The sequence below is a fragment of the Triticum dicoccoides genome, chromosome 7B (assembly GCF_002162155.2).
Source record: "Triticum dicoccoides isolate Atlit2015 ecotype Zavitan chromosome 7B, WEW_v2.0, whole genome shotgun sequence".
Taxonomy (NCBI): domain Eukaryota; kingdom Viridiplantae; phylum Streptophyta; class Magnoliopsida; order Poales; family Poaceae; genus Triticum; species Triticum dicoccoides.
Window position 1 is genome coordinate 761,320,577 of NC_041393.1, and position 24,941 is coordinate 761,345,517.

Genomic DNA, 24,941 nt, shown 5'->3' on the forward strand with positions numbered 1-24,941 from the left:
TGATGGCCACGATCGAATCGAGTATGATACGTATTATGAGAACTACTGTGTGAGCTAAGGAAGCAGCATCGAGGACGCAAGGAAATATGCTTGTCACTTGTCAATACATTCCCGTAATCTCCCCAATTATACACTACATGCTCATACACTTCTATTTTTGTGTCCTATATTATGTTTGATAGCTCAATTGATACTCAATTCTTTTGGAAAGGTAGACAACCATATAAAAGACATGATGTTTAAATACTTCTAAAAGACATAACTTAAGTTCGCAGAAGCAATAGAAAAAATGATCTATAGTTTTCTTGTGCTCTAGATTGTAGGTTCATCTCAGGTGCAAGATAAGAAATTTAATTGCTTTGAAGAATATAAAGATAGCAAATGAAGAAATCAGCTGCTGCCTGCCGGACTTAGGTTTGCAGCATACAAACATATATACAGACCATGAATGTACTATGACTTCAAAAGAATATACATTAATGCGCCATATTGTAAGGAAAACAAATCAGGAGCACAAAGTAGAGAGAAACACCTGTAACACACGTGCAGGATCCGCCAAAATCCTACCAATTGCTCCACTAATTTCTTGTAGTATCTAGAAAAATGAAATTTCTATGTCAAACAGAAGCTTCCTTCCGCCGGCCACTGCCATGCCACCAACCATGTGTGAATATTACGTGAGCAGCTACAACCCTTTTTTTAAGGATGAGGCGATGAGCAGCTACAAACTTGATCATGTTCTTGGTCATCTCATTCTTCCAAAGAAAATAGGAAAACAAACTCATGCATTTCAACAAAGCCCCTTCTTCGTAAACTTCCAGTTCAAATGAAAATACTATTTTTTCGATGAAGGGTGGCTTTATTACTTAGAATGGTTTAAAGCATTACACCCGGCCTATGCATAAATGAAAAATACTAATAGCAACAAAATAAACTCAATAAGAAAGCTCCGACAACATGGACCAAGATTGACTTGGTGGTAGAACAAATCACACGCGTCCTATACTTGTGGGTCATCACATGCTTGTACAATGTGAGCATATAGTGCATGCATGACACTGAATTCTTGTTTAGTACTCCATTAGCCTATGTTCGACCTTTTTCCGGTCTAGGTGTATAGAGTATTCATAGTTTTAGGTCGACGCTTTAGCTAGCTAATATGTGGGGCAAATTATTTTTTTAGAAACTACATCCGCATATGAATCTAATGACATGCTTTGGATGGCATATAACGAAAGTAGTGAGTATTACCTTGATTTATTAGCCCCCTCGTCTTTTCGGTCCTATTTTAAACACAATTTTAACTAATAACTAAATTATACCTGGAAAAAATAATAGGAAAGTACATTCAAATACGAATTCAACAATATAATTTTTGTTGACATGCATTAGCATTGTGCTAGTCAAATATATAATCAAACTTTAACCCCAAATGCGATGGTGATTAATAAGCTCAAACGGAGGTAGCAAGGGATAACATAAATGCATGATCATATTGAGTAGGGAAAAAGTATTTATGGAAACTATATATATAGCAGAAAACTGAATCAGATAATGTTCAAAATGGCACGATTTTTCAGAAGTTTCATGTATTTTTTTTTACAAAACCTGCTTATCTATTAAGTTTGCTTCCCATGCAATCAAGTTTTGGCAATGGCAAACTTTTGCACGGTCAAAAGGAAAGGTTCTCCAAAAAGTACAATTGAAAAATTATTAAGAAAAGTGTTTTCCGCTGTTAAATAAATCATATGTTCAAACAACTTGGGCCACATTTTTAGAAGTTGCGATTAAAAAAACAATGCACATCAATCTACTTATTGTTATCCAATTCGAAAACTCATCAAATTTTGAAAAACTTCATGAAATAAAAAATCATTAATTTTATACAAAATAAAATATCAATTTTTATGAATTATAAAATGTCTATTAATTGATAATATTTTTAGAATTTTTTGAAAAATAGTTTTAAAATAGGTTCATGGATTTGTTTCTGTTCTTCAGTAATCTACAATTTTTTTGCAAAATTTAAGAAAATCCTCTATTTTTGTGGAAATTTTGACAATTTAAAAAATATAAAAAACAAAGCGCTAAATAGCCGAGGAAACAACCACGTGGGGCGTAAGTTGGCGAGCCCTTGTCCGATTTTGTTTGTTTTCATTATTTTTCATTTTGAGCAAATTTATTCTAAAAATATTCATGAATTGAAAATATACAAGAATTTTAGGAAAACATATTAGAGTTTCGAAACTAAAATGTACTCTAAAATTGGAAAAGATGCTCAAGACTTTTAAAAAAACAACGCAAATATGTTCATGACTCTAAAAAATGTTTATGAATTTTAAAATGTTCATAATTTTTTGGGAAAATATTCAGAAATTATTAAAACAAAAGGAAAACACATAGCGCTCAATTAAGGAAAGAACTAATTTGGTGCTACCACAAGTAATGTTAGAGCTAGAACACATTTTGACTAGGTAGACATTCTCAGTTAGTGCCCAACTGATGCCGCTTGTGTCGGTTGCCGTGTCTTTAGCACGCAAGACCGCCCAACCCACACCCCCAAAACAACTTTACTTTCGCAAACAGATCTGGATATATTATAAAAGTTTATTAGAAGTATAAAGCACCTCAAACATAAATAAAAAATACATTGAAGTCTGTAGACCACTGAACGACTGGTACCGTTGACAGAACGAGCCGCCGATACGCTGCTGTCGCCGCTCTCCTATCAGAGACGGCTTGATCTTGTCAATGACAGTCGGAAAGTCTTTGTGCACGTGCCCCTAAGGACCAATGTCATGGAGCCGTAGTCGTCGCATTGAACCCTTGAATAGATCTGAAGCAACTGACACCAAATCTCGCCGTCACGCATACATGATGAGATACCCTAATTTTGCTGGCCCAAGGAAACGACATGAATCTACGCCAGAACTCCGTCTACTATGTCAAGATGAAAAAAATTGAGAAGGATCGGAGCCTGGAAGACAAACTCGAACAACAGGCGTCACCATCAGCCCGAGCACCGCACCCGCGGCGAATAAAATCCCAAACTGAACTACTAGCCGGAGCGAAGGCACCGAGATTCCCCTCTCCACCATTGGTCGCCGGAGCGGCAAGAAGAGGGGTGGAGAATTCACAGGCTTGTCAATGATGCTTGAAGGGGCGAGTTTACCCTTTTCTCGTTTGGTTGGAGAGATACCCTTCACATACCTCGGTCTCCCATTGGGAACCACCATGCCAATAGTGATTGTTCTCATGCCGCCGGTCGAGAGAGTGGAGCGTAGGTTATTCACGGCCATCAGTCTCATTTCTCAAGGTATTAAACTCTAGTTGGCGAACTCTTCATTTCTCCCCTTGAGGTCTATAGTATAAGCCATTAGAATTCGACCATAAATCCGTTGAATATTTGAACAAGATGAAGAGATGTTGCCTACGGCGGTAGAAGTACGGAAGATATACCTCATGGTTTGTAAACCAAAATATAAGTAGGTTTTGGACCTCAAAAAGATAAAATAAAATAAAATGTGTTATTAACAAAAGAAGTTTTAAATCATATTTAAAAAAAGACTGACGTCATTTCACACTTCTGGCCCCTCTCATGCACGACTTAACAGCAACTTAAGGTGACAGGCCCACGGCCTAGCCCGGCCAGAAGTATGTTGTGACTGCTTTTTGCCTCGACAGACTTATTGGAACAGCTTTGCGTCATCGGCAAGTAGAATGCCGTATACACACTACTTAAGCTGCAAAACAAGTTCTCTAGCAGGCGATGTGGTACTAAATAGAGACGGAATAGAAACGAACGGGGCGATAATAAATAAAGCCAGCCTCTCGATGTGGATTTTTTCGGCCCAGCAGCTTTCCGCGATTCCATCGAAACTATCGCGTCTACATAATTTCGCGGTCCTAGTCGGCGCTGCGAGCGCCGGTTAGCGCTAACAGCGCTTGCAGCAGGAGCTAGCGGGCCGGCCCTGTCGAGGAGAAAAAATAGTAAAAAACGTACTGGTATAACATGCAAAAACTGGGATTCGAACCCATCACCTTACGTATAGCAATGTAACGCCCAAACCACCAGATCGAGATGCTAAGTTGTCAACTTCCAGAAACGAGCAGTATTTAACCCGACCTCTACAGATATTTGAAAAAGATATTCACAAAAAAAAACCATGAATTCTGAAAAAAGGTTCGTGAAAAATGGAAAAAGATCGTCAATTTTAGAGAAACCTTCAACCATTTTGAAAAAAGTTCACAAATTTGAAAAATAGCTCACTGTTTTCTAAGGAAATTTTCTCGAATTCAAAAAAAGTTCATCAAACTTCAAACAAAGTTCATCGATTTGAAAAAAAGTTCATCAAAATTAAAAAAATTCATGGGTTTCGAAAAAAAGTTCATGGATTCCAAAAAAAAGTTCATCGATTTTTGAACAAAAGTTCATCAAATTTGAAAAAAGTTCATACAATTTTACAAAAAAATTCATTGAATTTAAAAGAAACTTCATAAAATATTAAAAAAGTTCATCGAGTTTCAAAAAAGTTCACCGTAATTGAAAAAAGTTCACTAAATTTGAAAAAATCTCGTCAAATTTCAAAAAAAGTTCGTCGGATTTCAAAAAAAGTTCATCGATACTAGAAAAGTTCATTGATTTCCAAAAACGTTCACGAATTTAAAGAAAAAGTTCACTGATTTAAAAAAGCGTGCAATAAAAAAACAAAAAATAGGAATAAGCCGAAGTGAAGAACGAATAAAAAGGAGAAAATGAACTAACCAGGCACCTGTTAGTCGATGGCCTGGTGGCTACAACCGAGCACTCCCAGCGAACGGGTTGCGAGTTCGAATCCCCGTACCAGCACTCTTTTTGGTGTTTTCGAAACACAAGAAGGAGAAAGATGGAATGGGCCGGCCCATCTTGGACTGCTGCACACGCCCGTTTTGCAAATTGCACTGTAAAGGGCGCCTGCAGCGCCAAATAGGGAATGCCCCATTTTTGCACCCTGTGGGATAAAAAGAGAAGGAAAAGGGCTCGAAACCTGGTCCCCATAAAAGAAAGAGAACGCTACTAGCCACCTGGCCACCCTACAATTCGTGTTGCTTTAAAGGGCGCGCCTACTTGAACCGCGTCGAGCCGTTTTTTCCTTTTTCCCGTCCTGGTTTTCTTTCTTTTCTTTTGTATTCTCCATTTTTTATTTTTTATTTTTTTTCTTCTCCGTTTTTCTGTTTGCTTTTCTGTTTTGTTCTACATTTTTTGCTTTTCTTTTGTTTTCCTTTTCACTCTACATATTTTTATATGTCACAAAAATATTTTAATAAGTGATCAACATTTTTGTATACACGTTCAACATTGTCCGAACGTTTATTCAATTTTTTTTCAAATACTTGTTCAACATTTTTAAAATAGATGTTCAAATTTTTTCAAATACTTGTTCAACATTTTACAAATAATCGGTCAACATTTTTTACTACTTACTCAACATTTTTAATACTTAACTAATATTTTTAAATACTTTTCAGCATTTTTTTAATAGTTATGAAACATTTTTCAAATACCTGTTCAACATTTTTGCAAATATCTTTTTGAAAAGTATATTTTAAAGTATAAAGGAAAGTACAAATATAAAGCAAAAAACGAGAACAGTAAACGAGAACAGTATATATATTGACCGACCTTCTTGCCTACAGTGACGCCGATTGGGCTGGCTGCCCGGACACCCGTCGCTTCACTTCCGGCTACTGCGTCTACTTGGGTCCCTCGCTTATATCGTGGTCGTCTAAACGACAATCCACGGTATCCCGCTCCAGTGCTAAGGCTGAGTATCGTGCTGTGGCCAATGCCGTCGCCGAGTGCTTGTGGCTTCGGCAGCTTCTCCAGGAGTTGCTCCTTGACGTCCCGAAGGCCACCATTGTCTACTGTGACAATGTCTCTGCAGTCTACCTCTCTGCCAACCCCGTTCATCATCGTCGCACGAAGCATATTGAGCTCTACATTCACTTCGTGCGAGAGCAGGTGGCTCTTGGGCGCATCCGCGTTCTTCACGTTCCTACGGCTCAGCAGTTTGCCAATGTTATGACCAAGGGGTTACCAACGCTACATTTGAGGGGTTCCGGTCTAGTCTATGCGTCACTGGTGATGTATTGACTGCGGAGTGGGGGGGTGAACATACTATGTGCATGTATCTGTTAGGATAATCTCCTACCGGCCCCGCCTCTAGTTTCCTTATATAGATGAGGCTGAGTGCTGCCCTTGTACTTATATATACGTGCACCGTGCACCCGATCAATACATCGAGAGTTGCATTGCCTTCAACAGGCGTCTAACATGCTGGTGCATGGAGACGACATACAACGTCTTGTCGGACGCCAGAGTAGGCCAACGTCTTGTGCGTGCAACACGCTAGTGCATGCCAGCCAGGGAGCTCCAATTCATCAATGTACACGTATTCCGAATATATTCATATGTGCTTATGGAAAAGAACTTGCATGACATCTTTTATCCTACCCTCCCGTGGCAGCGGGGTCCTAGTGGAAACTAAGGGATATTAAGGCCTCCTTTTAACAGACAACCGGAACAAAGCATTAGCACATAGCGAATACATGAACTCCTCAAACTATGGTCATCACCGAGAAGTATACCGATTATTGTCACTTCGGGTTTGTCGGATCATAACACATAATAGGTGACTATAGACTTGCAAGATTGGATCAAGAACACACATATATTCTTGAAAACATAATAGGTTCAGATCTGAAACAATGGCACTCGGGCCCTAGTGACCAGCATTAAGCATAGCAAAGTCATAGCAACATCAATCTCAGAACATAGTGGATACTAGGGATCAAACCCTAACAAAACTAACTTGATTACATGGTCAATCTCATCCAACCCATCACCGTCCAGCAAGCCTACGATGGAATTACTCACGCACGGCGGTGAGCATCATGAAATTGGTGATGGAGGATGGTTGATGATGACGACGGCGACGAACCCCCCTCTCCGGAGCCCCGAACGGACTCCAGATCAGCCCTCCCGAGAGAGATTAGGGCTTGGCGGCGTCTCCGTATCGTAAAACACGATGAAACTTCCTCTCTGGGTTTTTTCTCCGCGAGACGGAATATATGGAGTTGGAGCTGAGGTTGGCGGAGCCTCAGGGGGCCCAGGCGCGCCCCCACCCTTGTGGACAGGGTGTGGGCCCCCTGGTCTTGATTCTTTCGCCAGTATTTTTTTAATTTTCCAAAACTTGCCTCCATTGAATTTCAAGACATTCCGAGAACTTTTGTTTTCTACACATAAAACAACATCATGACAGTTCTGCTGAAAACAACGTCAGTCCGGGTTAGTTTCATTCAAATCATACAAGATAGAGTCCAAAACAAGGGTAAAAGTGTTTGGAAAAGTAGATACGTTGGAGACGTATCAACTCCCCCAAGCTTAAACATTTGCTTGTCCTCAAGCAATTCAGTTGATAAACTGAAAGTGATAAAGAAAAACTTTTACAAACTCTATTTGCTCTTGTTGTTGTAAATATGTAAAGCCAGCATTCAGGTTTCAGCAAATATTATGAACTAACCATACTCACAATAACACTTAGGTCTCACAATTACTCATAGCAATGGCATAATCAGCTAGCGAGCCATAATAATAAAACTCGGATGACAACACTTTCTCAGAACAACCATAACATGATCTAACAAAATGGTATCTCGCTAGCCCTTTCTGAGACCACAAAACATAAATGCAGAGCACCTTTAAAGATCAAGGACTGAATAAACATTGTAATTCATGGTAAAAGACATTCAGTCAAGTCATACCCAATATATAGCAATAGTAATGAATGCAAATGACAGTGTGCTCTCCAGCGGGTGCTTTTTAATAAGAAGGTGATGACTCAACATAAAAGTAAATAGATAGGCCCTTCGCAGAGGGAAGCAGGGATTTGTAGAGGTGCCAGAGCTCGATTCTAAAATAGAGATTAAATAACATTTTGAGCGGCATACTTTCACTGTCAACTCAACAACTATGAGATGATTGTATCTTCCATACTACATGCATTATAGGCAGTTCCCAAACAGAATGGTAAAAGTTTATACTCCCCACCACCAACAAGCATCAATCCATGGCTTGCTCGAAACAACGGGTGCCTCCAACTAACAACAACCCTGGGGGAGTTTTGTTTAATTATATTGATTTGCTTTGATCTTATTGAACATGGGACTGGGCATCCCGGTTACCGGCCCTTTCTCGTGAATGAGGAGCGGAGTCCACTCCTCTTGAGAATAACCCACCTAGCATGGAAGATATAGGCAGCCCTAGTTGAAACATGAGCTGCTCGAGCACACAAAACAGAATTTCATTTGAAGATTTGGAGTTTGGCACATACAAATTTACTTGGAACGACAGGTAAATACCGCATATAGGAAGGTATAGTGGACTCATATGGAATAACTTTGGGGTTTAAGGAGTTTCGATGCACAAGCAGTATTCCCGCTTAGTACAGGTGAAGGCTAGCCAGAGACTGGGAATCGACCAACTGAGAGAGCGACAACAGTCATAAACATGCATTAAAATTAATTCACACCGAGTACAAACATCAGTAGGATATAATCCACCATGAACATAAATATCGTGAAGGCTATGTTGATTTGTTTCAACTACATGCGTGAACATGTGCCAAGTCGAGTCACTCAATTTATTCAAAGGAGGATACCATCCCATCATACCACATCATAACCATTCTAATAGCATGTTGGCACGTAAGGTAAACCATTATAACTCATAGCTAATCAAGCACGACACAAGCAACTACAATCTCTAAATGTCATTGCAAATATGTTTAATTCATAATAAGCTGAATCAGGAACGATGAACTCATCGTATTTACAAAAACAAGAGAGGTCGAGTTCATACCAGCTTCTCTCATCTCGATCAGTCCATCATATATCGTCGTTATTGCCTTTCACTTGCACGACCGAACGATGTGTATAATAATAGTAGTGCATGTGCATTGGACTAAGCTGGAATCTGCAAGCATTCAACTTAAGAGAGAAGACAAAGTAATATGGGCTCTAAGTTAAATAAACAATCATGCATATGAGAGCCACTAAACATTTTCAATATGGTCTTCTACTCTCGACCCCCGAAGGAAAGAAAAGAAAACAAAACTATTTACACGGGAAAGCTCCCAACAAGTAAGAAGAAGAAGGAGAAATCTTTTTGGGTTTTCATTTTAATTCTACTAAAAGCATGGAAATTAAACTAACTAATTTTTTTGGTTTTTCTTAAGGTTTATCAGACACACAAGAAGAAAACTAGAAAAAGAAAATTAAACTAGCATGGATAATACAATGAAAGAGTATGAGCACCGACGACTAGAATAGTGTGTGAACATGAACGTAAAGTCGGTGAGAAATGTGTACTCCCCCAAGCTTAGGCTTTTGGCCTAAGTTGGTCTAATGCCAAGGATAGCCTGGCTGATATCCGTAGTTGTAACTGGGGTCGTACTGAGATGCAGCAGCAAATGCCTCCTGAGCTGCGGCATGTTGGCGAGCTGCCTCCGCTCTCCCCTCGTGTTCAGCTGCTTCCTCCCTGGTAACAACATATCTTCCTTTTGCCTGTTAATCAAAAAGGAAAGGAGCAGGAAGAGTAACATGGACAGCGCTACGTCTGTCAAAGATTAGTCGATACTGGAGGAATTGTTCATTCCTCTTAAGAAAATGATGTTGGACCATAGCGTCATAATCTAAATAAGTAGGAGGCAATATCATATCCCCCTCTCGTGGGGCTATACCAAGATAATTTGCCACACGGGTCACATAAATTCATCCAAATAAATCTCCAGCTCTACCGTTATTATGCAACTATGTGCAACTATTGCCCCCAAGTTATAATCTTTATAACCTAACACAGCACTCTTGAGGACACAAAGATCAGGCACACACATATGACATGCTTCATCTTTACCTTAATGCATCTACCAATGAAAAGAGCAAAATAATGTATAGCAGGAAAATGAATGCTCCCTATGGTAGCTTGTGCAATATCCCTAGATTCTGCCACAGTAATACTAGCAAGGAAATCTCTAAATTCAGATTTGTCAGGATGATTAATATTGCCCCACTGTGGAAGTTTGCAAGCAGTTGTAAAATCCTTTAAGTCCATGGTATAAGATGTATCATAGATATCAAATAGGACACTCGGAGAATTATGTGTACATTTGTATTTAAACCTTCGCACAAATGAATCAGTCAATTGATAGTACTGAGGACACTTATCTTGTAAGAAGTCCTCCAGATCGGCATTACGCACATACGCGTCAAATTCCTCCTTAAAGCCTGCTTCGACCATAAAATCGTCGGATGGCCACTCACAAGGTCGTACTTCTGTGTCCCTCGGTAGTTCATCGTCTTGCTCACGCATAGCAAGCCTGGGTATATTTTCGGTATATTTTTTTATTGCATGGATAATTCAGAAAATAGACAGATAATACTATTTTTGCTTTATTTATTTTAAATAACAGAAAGTAAAAAAGAGGGTACAGAAGGTTGTGTCTTCTAGTTTCATCCATCTCATGATCATCAAAATGAATCCACTAACAGGTTGATCAAGTCTTGTTAACAAACTCATTCCGAATAACACGAAACCGGAGAAATTTCGAATAACACTAAGTTACCTCAATGGGGATATGAACATCCCCAACAATAAGAATATCATACTTTTTCTTGACAGTAGGGAGAGGAAATTCAAAACCTCCAATAATGATAGTTGGAACTTTTCCAATAGAATTGATGCTATGAATTTGAGATTGTTTCCTCGGAAAGTGTACCGTATTCTCATTACCATTAACATGAAACGTGACATTGCCTTTGTTGCAATAAATAAAAGCCCCTACAGTATTCAAAAATGGTCTACCAAGGATAAGCGACATACTATCGTCCTCGGGAATATCAAGAATAACAAAGTCTGTTAAGATAGTGACATTTGCAACCACAACAGGCACATCCTCACAAATACCGACAGGTATGGCAGTTGATTTATCATCCATTTGCAAAGATATTTCAGTAGGTGTCAACTTGCTCAATTCAAGTCTACGATATAAAGAGAGAGGCGTAACACTAACACCGGCTCCAAGATCACATAAAGCAGTTCCATAATTTCTTTTAATGGACCATGGTATAGTTGGTACCCCCCGGATCTCCAAGTTTCTTTGGTATTCCACCCTTAAAAGTGTAATTAGCTAGCATGGTGGAAATTTCAGCTTCCGGTATCTTTCTTTTGTTTGTAATGATATCCTTCATATATTTAGCATAAGGGTTTACTTTAAGCATATCAGTTAAGCGCATACGTAAGAAGATAGGTCTAATCATTTCAGCAAAGCGCTCAAAATGCTCATCATCCTTTGTCTTGGATGGTTTAGGAGGAAAGGGCATGGGTTTTTGAACCCATGGTTCTCTTTCCCTACCGTGCTTCCTAGCAACGAAATCTCTCTTATCATAACGTTGATTCTTTCATTGTGGGTTATCAAGATCAACAGCAGGTTCAACTTCTACTTCATTATTTTTGCTAGGTTGAGCATCAACATGAACATTATCATTAACATTATCACTAGGTTCATGTTCATCACCTGATTGTGTTTCAGCATCAGAAATAGAAATATCATTGGGATTCACAGGTGTGTCTACAATAGGTTCACTAGAAGCATGCAAAGTCCTATGGTTTTTCTTTTTCTTCTTTTTAGAAGAGCTAGGTGCCTCTAAATTATTTCTCTGAGAATCTTGCTCGATCCTCTTAAGGTGGCCTTCAGGATACAAAGGTTCCTTAGTCATTCTACCAGTTCTAGTAGCCACTCTAACAGCAAAGTCATGTTTATTATTTAATTCATCGAGCAAATCATTTTGAGCTTTAAGTACTTGCTCAGCTTGAGTAGCAACCATAGAAGCATATTTGCTAATGAGTTTAAGTTCACCTTTAACTCTAGCCATATAATCACTCACACGTCCTATCTCGAAAGCATTATTCTTTAATTCTCTACCAACATAAGCATTAAAAATTTCTTATCTAGCCATAAAGTCATCAAATTCATCTAAGCATGGGCTATGAAATTTAGTAGAGGGAATTTCAACTTTACCATATCTACAGAGAGAATTTACCTTTACTACCTGTGTCGAGTTATCAAGACAATGTGGTTCTTCGACAGGTGGTATATTAAGACCATGTATTTCTTCAATAGGTGGTAAATTCTTAACATCTTCAGCTTTTATATACCTTTTTCTTTCATTGATTTCTTTGCCTCTTGCATATCTTCAGGACTGAGAAATAGAACACCTCTCTTCTTCGGAGTGGGTTTAGGAATAGGCTCAGGAGTTGGCTCAACTGGTTCAGGAATTGCCTCGGGAATTGGCTCAGGAAGAGTCCAATTATTTTCATTAGTCAACATATTATTCAATAGTAATTCATCTTCGTTGACTGTTCTTTCCCTGAAAACACAACCAGCACAACTATCCAAGTAGTCCTTGGAAGCATCGGTTAGTCCATCATAAAAGATATCAAGTATTTCATTTTACTTAAGAGGATGATCAGGCAAAGCATTAAGTAATCGGATAAGCCTCCCCCAAGCTTGTGGGAGACTCTCTTCTTGGATTTGCACAAAATTATATATTTCCCGCAAGGCAGCTTGTTTCTTATGAGCAGGAAATATTTAGCAGAAAAGTAATAAATCATATCCTGGGGACTACGCACACAACCAAGATCAAGAGAATTAAACCAAGTCTTAGCATCACCCTTTAATGAGAACGGAAATATCTTAAGGATATAATAATAGCGAGACTTCTCATCATTAGTAAACAGGGTGGCTATATCATTTAACTTGGTAAGATGTGCCACAACAGTTTCAGATTCAAGGCCATAAAAAGGATCAGATTCAACCAAAGTAATTATTTCAGGATCAACAGAGAATTCATAATCCTTATCAGTAACATAGATAGGTGAAGTAGCAAAAGCAGGGTCAGGTTTCATTCTAGCATTAAGAGACTGCTGCTTCCATTTAGCTAATAACTTTTTAAGATCATATCTATCTTTACAAGCAAAGATAGCTCCAGCAGCTTCCTCTTCCATAACATAACCCTCAGGAACAATAGGTAATTCATAATTAGGGGGAGAACTTTCATCATCACTATCATCAATAATAGCATCTTCAATAATTTCATTCTCTCTAACCCTAGCAAGTTGTTCATCAAGAAATTCACCTAATGGCAAAGTAGTATCATGCACAGAAGTAGTTTCATCATAAGTATCATGCATAGCAGAAGTGGCATCACCAATAACATGCGACATATCAGAATTCATAGCAGTAGCAGGTTTAGGTGTCGCAAGCTTACTAATAACATAAGGACAATCTAGTGCAGAGCTAGATGGAAGTTCCTTACCTCCCCTCGTAGTTGAGGGCAAAATCTTGGTTTTTGCGTCTTTCAAGTTCTTCATAGTGATCAACAGATATAAATCCCAAGCGACTCAAAGAATAGAGCTATGCTCCCCGGCAACAGCGCCAGAAATTAGTCTTGATAACCCACAAGTGTAGGGGATCGCAACAGCTTTCGAGGGTAAAGTATTCAACCCAAATTTATTGATTCGACACAAGGGGAGCCAAAGAATATTATTGAGTATTAGCAGTTGAGTTGTCAAATCAACCACACCTGGATAACTTAGTAACTGCAGCAAAGTATTTAGTACCAAAGTAGTATGATAATAAAGGTAACAGTGGCAAAAGTAAAGATAATAGTTTTGTAGGAATTGTAATAGTAGCAACGGAAAAGTAAATAAGCGAAGCACAATATGTGAAAAGCTCGTAGGCATTGGATCGTTGATGGATAATTATGTCGGATGTGATTCCTCATGTAATAGCTATAACATAGGGTGACACAGAACTAGCTCCAATTCATCAATGTATTGTAGGCATGAATTCCGAATATAGTCATACGTGCTTATGGAAAAGAACTTGCATGACATCTTTTGTCCTACCCTCCCGTGGCAGTGGGGTCCTAGTGGAAACTACGGGATATTAAAGCCTCCTTTTAATAGAGAACCGTATCAAAGCATTAGCACATAGTGAATACATGAACTCCTCAAACTATGGTCATCACCGAGAAGTATCCCGACTATTGTCACTTCGGGGTTGTCGGATCATAACACATAATAGGTGACTATAGACTTGCAAGATAGGATCAAGAACACACATATATTCATGAAAACATAATAGGTTCAGATCTGAAATCATGGCACTCGGTCCCTAGTGACAAGCATTAAGCATAGCAAAATCATAGCAACATCAATCTCAGAACATAGTGGATACTAGGGATCAAACCCTAACAAAACTAACTTGATTACATGGTAAATCTCATCCAACCAATCACCGTCCAGCAAGCCTACGATGGAATTACTCACGCACGATGGTGAGCATCATGAAATTGGTGATGGAGGATGGTTGATGATGACGACGGCGACGAATCCCCCTCTTCGGAGCCCCGAACGGACTCCAAATCAGCCCCCCCCCGAGAGAGATTAGGGCTTGGCGGCGGCTCCGTATCGTAAAATGCGATGAAACTTCCTCTCTGGGTTTTTTCTCCGTGAGACGGAATATATGGAGTTGGAGCTGAGGTCGGCGGAGCCTCAGGGGGGCCCACGATACAGGGGGCGCGCCCCCACCCTCATGGACAGGGTGTGGGCCCCCTGGTCTTGATTCTTTCGCCAGTATTTTTTATATTTTCCATAACTTGCCTCTCTGGATTTTCAGGACATTCTGAGAACTTTTGTTTTCTACACATAAAACAACATCATGGCAGTTCTGCTGAAAACGGCGTCAGTCCGGGTTAGTTTCATTGAAATCATACAAGTTAGAGTCCAAAACAAGGGCAAAAGAGTTTGGAAAAGTAGATACGTTGGAGACGTATCAACACCCGTCGCTGCACTTCCGGCTACTGCTTCTACTTGGGTCCCTCGCTTATATCGTGGTCGTCTAATCGACAACCCACGGTATCCTGCTCCAGTGTTGAGGCTGAGTATCGTGTTGTGGCCAATGTCGTCGCCGAGTGCTCGTGGCTTCGGCAGCTTCTCCAGGAGTTGCTCCTTGACGTCTCGAAGGCCACCATTGTCTACAGTGACAATGTCTCTGCAATCTACCTCTCGGCTAACCCCGTTCATCATCGTCGCACGAAGCATATTGAGCCCTACATTCACTTCGTGCGAGAGCAGGTGGCTCTTGGGCGCATCCGCGTTCTTCACGTTCCTACGGCTCAGCAGTTTGCCGATGTTATGACCAAGGGGTTACCGATGCCTACATTTGAGGGGTTCCGGTCCAGTCTATGCGTCACTGGTGATGTATTGACTGCGGAGGGGGAGGGGGTTGAACATACTATGTGCATGTATCTATTAGGATAATCTCCTACCGGCCCCGCCTCTAGTTTCCTTGTATAGATGAGGCTGAGGGCTGCCCTTGTACTTATATATACGTGCACCGTGCACCCGATCAATACATCGAGAGTTGCATTGCCTTCAACAGGCGGCTAACATGCTGGTGCATGGAGACAACGTACAACGTCTTGTCGGACGCCAAAGCAGGCCAACGTCTTGTGCGTGCAACACGCTAGTGCATGCCAGCCGGGGAGATCTTGGGTAAGGCTGGGTCGCATGCATGGCTGCTCAACTGGGTCATGACATCATTCGACGAGGCCAGCGTGATGGGATAAGTTCGCACCATGGCCCAAGACACCAGCTTCGTGTGCCTGCCCGCATTCCTGGTTGCCGCTCATTGCGTTGTTCAAGGAGGGGCACGATCCGGAGTGGCGCTGGAAACAAGTTGGCTGGGAAGGCAACAATGTACAAGGGCACGGCGGAAGGGGGGATGATAGGCGCTTGCTAAGCTCGAACGCCAATTTAGCCAACGAGCGGTTGATAGTTGTGTGCCTTGCCGAGACGCTGCGTGCGCATGCCACATCATGGTCGTCACCAACGCGCAGGTTGCTGGTGACCAAGTTGAGCGTGTAGCCAAAGCAGGCGCACCCCATGACCCCGGCTCATGGTCGTCCCGAAATGGTCCGCCATGCACGTGCCGACACTACTATTTGGCATCGAACTTGCGAGACACACACACTAATAGAATGCCCGTGCGTTGCTACGGTAAAAGCCGAATACCCATACGTTGCCATAGAATAATAAAAATATGGACACGTTGATCAAATTATGCTTCTAATTTATAAATATGAGTTAAACATGGTTACATCCAGTTTTCATCATGCAACGATGAATATAAATTATCTTCACTTTTTTTCCTTCCGGGCAATCTTCGTATCTCCTTAACCAGCCAAATCGATCGCCACCCAAGAACTGATAACTGGATATATATCATCCATTTTTAAATAGCATTAGTACTCCCTCTGTAAATTAGAAATATAAGAGTGTATCGATCAATAAAGTAGCGAACAGTAACGCAAAAAATTATATTAAATGTTTTCAAAAAATTCTGAAATTTTTTGTAGATGTTTGTGTTAGTGTCGCAAGCATGCATGACAATTTCATGCGAAGCGGAGCGGCGGTGTTTCATCGACCAAAAAAAACAAATTTGGGCTGACATTTTCGTGTTCAATTTGTTTATTTGGCACAAGCCAAACTGTTTAAGCTTTTTGCCTTCAAATTTGTAGGTGGCACTTGGATGTGACTAAGTATATAAACAAATTTTGGCTAGATTTTTTTTTCTAAATTTTTTTGGCCCCGGGAGCCAAATTGACTTTCCACTCTAAACGCTCTTATATTTTTTACGGAGGGAGTATCACTCAACTTCACGCATCCACATGTCACTATTATAAGGTACACAAAAATTGACAGTCACTATTACAAGGTACTCAAAGACTGACAATCACTATTACAAGGTAAAGATTGACAAATTCACATAAGCCTGTTATTTCAGCAATAATAGCACAATCGATGCAACCTTCAGTAATAAGCTCATTGTATATAGGAAAGGTTTCATTTATCTTGTATCAAGATTTTTCAATAATAAGTTGGATATTTATCTAATGTTTCCCAAGCTCATAGTATATAGGAAAGGTTTCATTTATCTTGAATCAAGATTTTTCAACAATAAGTTGGATATTTATCTAATGTTTTCAGGGCTGGGGGATTTGTATACAATTAATATATTTATTACCAGCGCCCTACAAAAAAGTACCTTTATTACCAGCACAATGGCCTGGTCATGGTCACGGCAGCATGCGTCGATGTCTTCATGGCACCACGGCTCTCCTTTCGCGTCTCCGCCAAGTTGAGAGACGGTGCGACGGTGGCGAACCTGTCACTGGCCTTTAAGTCCATCATCTTTCATGCCGGCCACGGTGGCCAACCTCGCCCCGAGCATCGACTTCTTCAGCTGCGCGATGGCAGATGCCTCGCTCTCCCTCGAAAACACCATGATGGCCACGATCGAATCGAGTATGATACGTATTAAGAGAACTACTGTGTGAGCTAAGGAAGCAGCATCGAGGACGCAAGGAAATATGCTTGTCACTTGTCAATACATTCCCGTAATCTCCCCAATTATACACTACATGCTCATACACTTCTATTTTTGTGTCCTATATTATGTTTGATAGCTCAATTGATACTCAATTCTTTTGGAAAGGTAGACAACCATATAAAAGACATGATGTTTAAATACTTCTAAAAGCCATAACTTAAGTTCGCAGAAGCAATAGAAAAAATGATCTACAGTTTTCTTGTGCTCTAGATTGTAGGTTCATCTCAGGTGCAAGATAAGAAATTTAATTGCTCTGAAGAATATAAAGATAGCAAATGAAGAAATCAGTTGCTGCCTGCCGGACTTAGGTTTGCAGCATACAAACATATATACAGACCATGAATGTACTATGACTTCAAAAGAATATACATTAATCCGCCATATTGTAAGGAAAACAAATCAGGAGCACAAAGTAGAGAGAAACACCTGTAACACACGTGCAGGATCCGCCAAAATCCTACCAATTGCTCCACTGATTTCTTGTAGTATCTAGAAAAATGAAATTTCTATGTCAAACAGAAGCTTCCTTCCGCCGGCCACTGCCATGCCACCAACCATGTGTGAATATTACGTGAGCAGCTACAACCCTTTTTTTAAGGATGAGGCGATGAGCAGCTGCAAACTTGATCATGTTCTTGGTCATCTCATTCTTCCAAAGAAAATAGGAAAACAAACTCATGCATTTCAACAAAGCCCCTTCTTCGTAAACTTCCAGCTCAAATGAAAATACTTTTTTTTCGATGAAGGGTGGCTTTATTACTTAGAATGGTTTAAAGCATTACACCCGGCCTATGCATAGATGAAAAATACTAATAGCAACAAAATAAACTCAATAAGAAAGCTCCGACAACATGGACCAAGATTGACTTGGTGGTAGAACAAATCACACGTGTCCTATACTTGTGGGTCATCACATGCTTGTACAATGTGAGCATATAGTGCATGCATGACACTGAATTCTTGTTTAGTACTCCATTAGCCTATGTTTGACCTTTTTCCGGTCTAGGTGTATAGAGTATTCATAGTTTTAGGTCGATGCTTTAGCTAGCTAATATGTGGGGCAAATTATTTTTTTAGAAACTACATCCGCATATGAATCTAATGACATGCTTTGGATGGCATATAACGAAAATAGTGAGTATTACCTTGATTTATTAGCCCCCTCGTCTTTTCGGTCCTATTTTAAACACAATTTTAACTAATAACTAAATTATACCTGGCAAAAATAATAGGAAAGTACATTCAAATACGAATTCAACAATATAATTTTTGTTGACATGCATTAACATTGTGCTAGTCAAATATATAATCAAACTTTGACCCCAAATGCGATGGTGATTAATAAGCTCAAACGGAGGTAGCAAGGGATAACATAAATGCATGATCATATTGAGCAGGGAAAAAGTATTTATGGAAACTATATATATAGCAGAAAACTGAATCAGATAATGTTCAAAATGGCACGATTTTTCAGAAGTTTCATGTATTTTTTTTTACAAAACCTGCTTATCTATTAAGTTTGCTTTCCATGCAATCAAGTTTTGGCAATGGAAAACTTTTGCACGGTCAAAAGGAAAGGTTCTCCAAAAAGTACAATTGAAAAATTATTAAGAAAAGTGTTTCGCGCTGTTAAATAAATCATATGTTCAAACAACTTGGGCCACATTTTTAGAAGTTGCGATTAAAAAAACAATGCACGTGAATCTACTTGTTGTTATCCAATTCGAAAACTCATCAAATTTTGAAAAACTTCATGAAATAAAAAATCATTAATTTTATACAAAATAAAATATCAATTTTTATGAATTATAAAATGTCTATTAATTGATAATATTTTTGAATTTTTTGAAAAATAGTTTTAAAATAGGTTCATGGATTTGTTTCTGTTCTTCAGTAATCTACAATTTTTTTTTGCAAAATTTAAGAAAATCCTCTATTTTTGTGGAAATTTTGACAATTTAAAAAATATAAAAAACAAAGCGCTAAATAGCCGAGGAAACAACCACGTGGGGCGTAAGTTGGCGAGCCCTTGTCCGATTTTGTTTGTTATCATTATTTTTCATTTTGAGCAAATTTATTCTAAAAATATTCATGAATTGAAAATATACAAGAATTTTAGGAAAACATATTAGAGTTTCGAAACTAAAATGTACTCTAAAATTGGAAAAGATGCTCAAGACTTTTTAAAAAATGTTTATGAATTTTAAAATGTTCATAATTTTCTGGGAAAATATTCAGAAACTATTAAAACAAAAGGAAAACACATAGCGCTCAATTAAGGAAAGAACTAATTTGGTGCTACCACAAGTAATGTTAGAGCTAGAACACATTTTGACTAGGTAGACATTCTCAGTTAGTGCCCAACTGATGCCGCTTGTGTCGGTTGCCGTGTCTTTAGCACGCAAGACCGCCCAACCCACACCCCCAAAACAACTTTACTTTTGCAAACAGATCTGGATATATTATAAAAGTTTATTAGAAGTATAAAGCACCTCAAACATAATAAAAAATACATTGAAGTCTGTAGACCACTGAACGACTGGTACCGTTGACAGAACGAGCCGCCGATACGCTGCTGTCGCCGCTCTCCTATCAGAGACGGCTTGATCTTGTCAATGACAGTCGAAAAGTCTTTGTGCACGTGCCCCTAAGGACCAATGTCATGCAGCCGTAGTCGTCGCATTGAACCCTTGAATAGATCTGAAGCAACTGACACCAAATTCGTCGTCGCGCATACATGACGAGATACCCTAATTTTGCTGGCCCAAGGAAACGACACGAATCTACGCCAGAGCTCCGTCTACTATGTCAAGATGAACAAAATTGAGAAGGATCGGAGCCTGGAAGACAAACTCGAACAACAGGCGTCACCATCAGCCCGAGCACCGCACCCGCGGCGAATAAAACCCCAAACTGAACTACTAGCCGGAGCGAAGGCACCGAGATTCCCCTCTCCACCATTGGCCGCCGGAGCGGCAAGAAGAGGGGTGGAGAATTCACAAGCTTACCGATGAAGCTTGGAGGGGAGAGTTTACCTTTTTGTCATTCGGTTGGAGAGATACCCTTCACATACCTCGGTCTCCCATTGGGAACCACCATGCCAATAGCGGTTGTTCTCATGCCGCCGGTCGAGAGAGTGGAGCGTAGGTTATTCACGGCCATCAGTCTCATTTCTCAAGGTATTAAACTCTAGTTGGCGAACTCTTCATTTCTCCCCTTGAGGTCTATAGTATAAGCCATTAGAATTCGACCATAATCCGTTGAATATTTGAACAAGATGAAGAGATGTTGCCTACGGCGGTAGAAGTACGGAAGATATACCTCATGGTTTGTAAACCAAAATATAAGTAGGTTTTGGACCTCAAAAAGATAAAATAAAATAAAATGTGTTATTAATAAAGAAATAAAATGTGTTATTAATAAAAGCAGTTTTAAATCATATTTAAAAAAAGACTGACGCCATTTCACACTTCTGGCCCCTCTCATGCACGACTTAACAGCAACTTAAGGTGACAGGCCCACGGCCTAGCCCAGCGAGAAGTATGTTGTGACTGCTTTTTGCCTCGACAGACTTATTGGAACAGCTTTGCGTCATCGGCAAGTAGAGTGCCGTATACACACTACTTAAGCTGCAAAACAAGTTCTCTAGCAGGCGATGTGGTACTAAATAGAGACGGAATAGAAACGAACGGGACGATAATAAATAAAGCCAGCCTCTCGATGTGGATTTTTTCGGCCCAGCAGCTTTCCGCGATTGCATCGAAACTATCGCGTCTACATAATTTCGCGGTCCTGGTCGTTACTGGACCGGCCCATTTTTGCACCCTGTGGGATAAAAAGAGAAGGAAAAGGGCTCGCACCCTGGTCCCCATAAAAGAAAGAGAACGCTACTAGCCACCTGGCCACCCTACAATTCGTGTTGCTTTAAAGGGCGCGCCTATTTGAACCGCGTCGAGCCGTTTTTTCTTCTTTCTTTTCTTTTGTATTCTCCATTTTTTATTTTTTATTTTTTTCTTCTCCGTTTTTCTGTTTGCTTTTCTGTTTTCTTCTACATTTTTTGTTTTTCTTTTGTTTTCCTTTTCACTCTACATATTTTTATATGTCAAAAAAATATTTTAATAAGTGATCAACATTTTTGTATACACGTTCAACATTGTGCGAACGTTTATTCAATTTTTTTCAAATACTTGTTCAACATTTTTAAAATAGATGTTCAAATTTTTTCAAATACTTGTTCAACATTTTACAAATAATCGTCCAACATTTTTTACTACTTACTCAACATTTTTAATACTTAACTAATATTTTTAAATACTTTTCAGCATTTTTTTAATAGTTATGAAACATTTTTCAAATACCTGTTCAACATTTTTGCAAATATCTTTTTGAAAAGTATATTTTAAAGTATAAAGAAAGTACAAATATAAAGTAAAAAACGAGAACAGTAAACGAGAACAGTATATATATTGACCGACCTTCTTGCCTACAGTGACGCCGATTGGGCTGGCTGTCCGGACACCCGTCGCTCCACTTCCGGCTACTGCGTCTACTTGGGTCCCTCGCTTATATCGTGGTCGTCTAAACGACAACACACGGTATCCCGCTCTAGTGCTAAGGCTGAGTATCGTGTTGTGGCCAATGCCGTCGCCAAGTGCTTGTGGCTTCGGCAGCTTCTCCAGGAGTTGCTCCTTGACGTCCCGAAGGCCACCATTGTCTACTGTGACAATGTCTCTGCAGTCTACCTCTCTGCCAACCCCGTTCATCATCGTCGCACGAAGCATATTGAGCTCTACATTCACTTCGTGCGAGAGCAGGTGGCTCTTGGGCGCATCCGCGTTCTTCACGTTCCTACGGCTCAGCAGTTTGCCAATGTTATGACCAAGGGGTTATCGACGCCTACATTTGAGGGGTTCCGGTCTAGTCTATGCGTCACTGGTGATGTATTGTCTGCGGAGTGGGGGGGGGGGGTGAACATACTATGTGCATGTATCTGTTAGGATAATCTCCTACCGGCCCCACCTCTAGTTTCCTTATATAGATGAGGCTGAGTGCTTCCCTTGTACTTATATATACGTGCACCGTGCACCCGATCAATACATCGAGAGTTGCATTGCCTTCAACAGGCGTCTAACATGCTGGTGCATGGAGACGACGTACAACGTCTTGTCGGACGCCAGCGTCTTGTGCGTGGAACACGCTAGTGCATGCCAGCCAGGGAGCTCCAATTCATCAATGTAATGTAGGCACGTATTCCGAATATATTCATATGTGCTTATGGAAAAGAACTTGCATGACATCTTTTATCCTACCCTCCCGTGGCAGCGGGGTCCTAGTGGAAACTAAGGAATATTAAGGCCTCCTTTTAATAGAGAACCGGAACAAAGCATTAGCACTTAGCGAATACATGAACTCCTCAAACTATGGTCATCACTGAGAAGTATACCGATTATTGTCACTTCGGGTTTGTCGGATCATAACACATAATAGGTGACTATAGACTTGCAAGATTGGATCAAGAACACACATATATTCTTGAAAACATAATAGATTCAGATCTGAAATAATGGCACTCGGGCCCTAGTGACAAGCATTAAGCATAGCAAAGTCATAGCAATATCAATCTCAGAACATAGTGGATACTAGGGATCAAACCCTAACAAAACTAACTTGATTACATGGTCAATCTCATCCAACCCATCACCGTCCAGCAAGCCTACGATGAAATTACTCACGCACGGCGGTGAACATCATGAAATTGGTGATGGAGGATGGTTGATGATGACGACGGTGACGAACCCCCCTCTCGGGAGCCCCGAACGGACTCCAGATCAGCCCTCCCGAGAGAGATTGGGCTTGGTGGCGGCTTCGTATCGTAAAACGCAATGAAACTTACTCATAGCAATGGCATAATCAGCTCACGAGCCATAATAATAAAACTCGGATGACAACACTTTCTCAAAACAATCATAACATGATATAACAAAATGGTATCTCGCTAGTCCTTTCTGAGACCGCAAAACATAAATGCAGAGCACCTTTAAAGATCAAGGACTGACTAAACATTGTAATTCATGGTAAAAGACATCCAGTCAAGTCATACCCAATATAAACCAATAGTAATGAATGCAAATGACAGTGTGCTCTCCAGCAGGTGCTTTTTAATAAGAAGGTGATGACTCAACATAAAAGTAAATAGATAGACCCTTCGTAGGGGAAGCAGGGATTTGTAGAGGTGCGAGAGCTTGATTCTAAAATAGAGATTGAATAACATTTTGAGCGGCATACTTTCACTATCAACGCAACAACTGTGAGATGGCTGTATCTTCCATACTACATGCATTATAGGCAGTTCCCAAACAGAATGGTAAAAGTTTATACTCCCCACCACCAACAAGCATCAATCCATGGCTTGCTCAAAACAACGAGTGCCTCCAACTAACAACAACCCTGGGGGAGTTTTGTTTAATTATATTGATTTGCTTTGATCTTTTTGGATCATGGGACTGGGCATCCCGGTTACCGGCCCTTTCTCATGAATGAGGAGCGGAGTCCACTCCTCTTGAGAATGACCCACCTAGCATGGAATATATAGACAGCCCTAGTTGAAACATGAGCTGCTCGAGCATACAAAACAGAATTTCATTTGAAGATTTGGAGTTTGGCACATACAAATTTACTTGAAACGGCAGGTAAATACCGCATATAGGAAGGTATAGTGGACTCATATGGAATAACTTTGGGGTTTAAGGCGTTCGGATGCACAAACAGTATTCCCGCTTAGTACAGGTGAAGGCTAGCATGAGACTGGGAAGCGACCAACTGAGAGAGCGACAACAGTCATAAACATGCATTAAAATTAATTCACACTGAGTACAAACATCAGTAGGATATAATCCACCATGAACATAAATATCGTGAAGGCTATGTTGATTTGTTTCAACTACATGCGTGAACATGTGCCAAGTCGAGTCACTCAATTTATTCAAAGGAGGATACCATCCCATCATAGCACATCATAATCATTCAAATAGCATGTTGGCACGTAAGGTAAACCATTATAATTCATAGCCAATCAAGCATGGCACAAGCAACTACAATCTCTAAATATTATTGTAAATATGTTTAATTCATAATAAGCCGAATCAGGAACGATGAACTCATCATATTTACAAAAACAAGAGAGGTCGAGTTCATACCAGCTTCTCTCATCTCGATCAGTCCATCATATATCGTCATTATTGCCTTTCACTTGCACGACCGAATGATGTGTATAATAATAATAGTGCACGTGCATTGGACTAAGCTGGAATCTACAAGCATTCAACTCAAGAGAGAAGACAAAGTTATATGGGCTCTAAGTTAAATAAACAATCATGCATATGAGAGCCA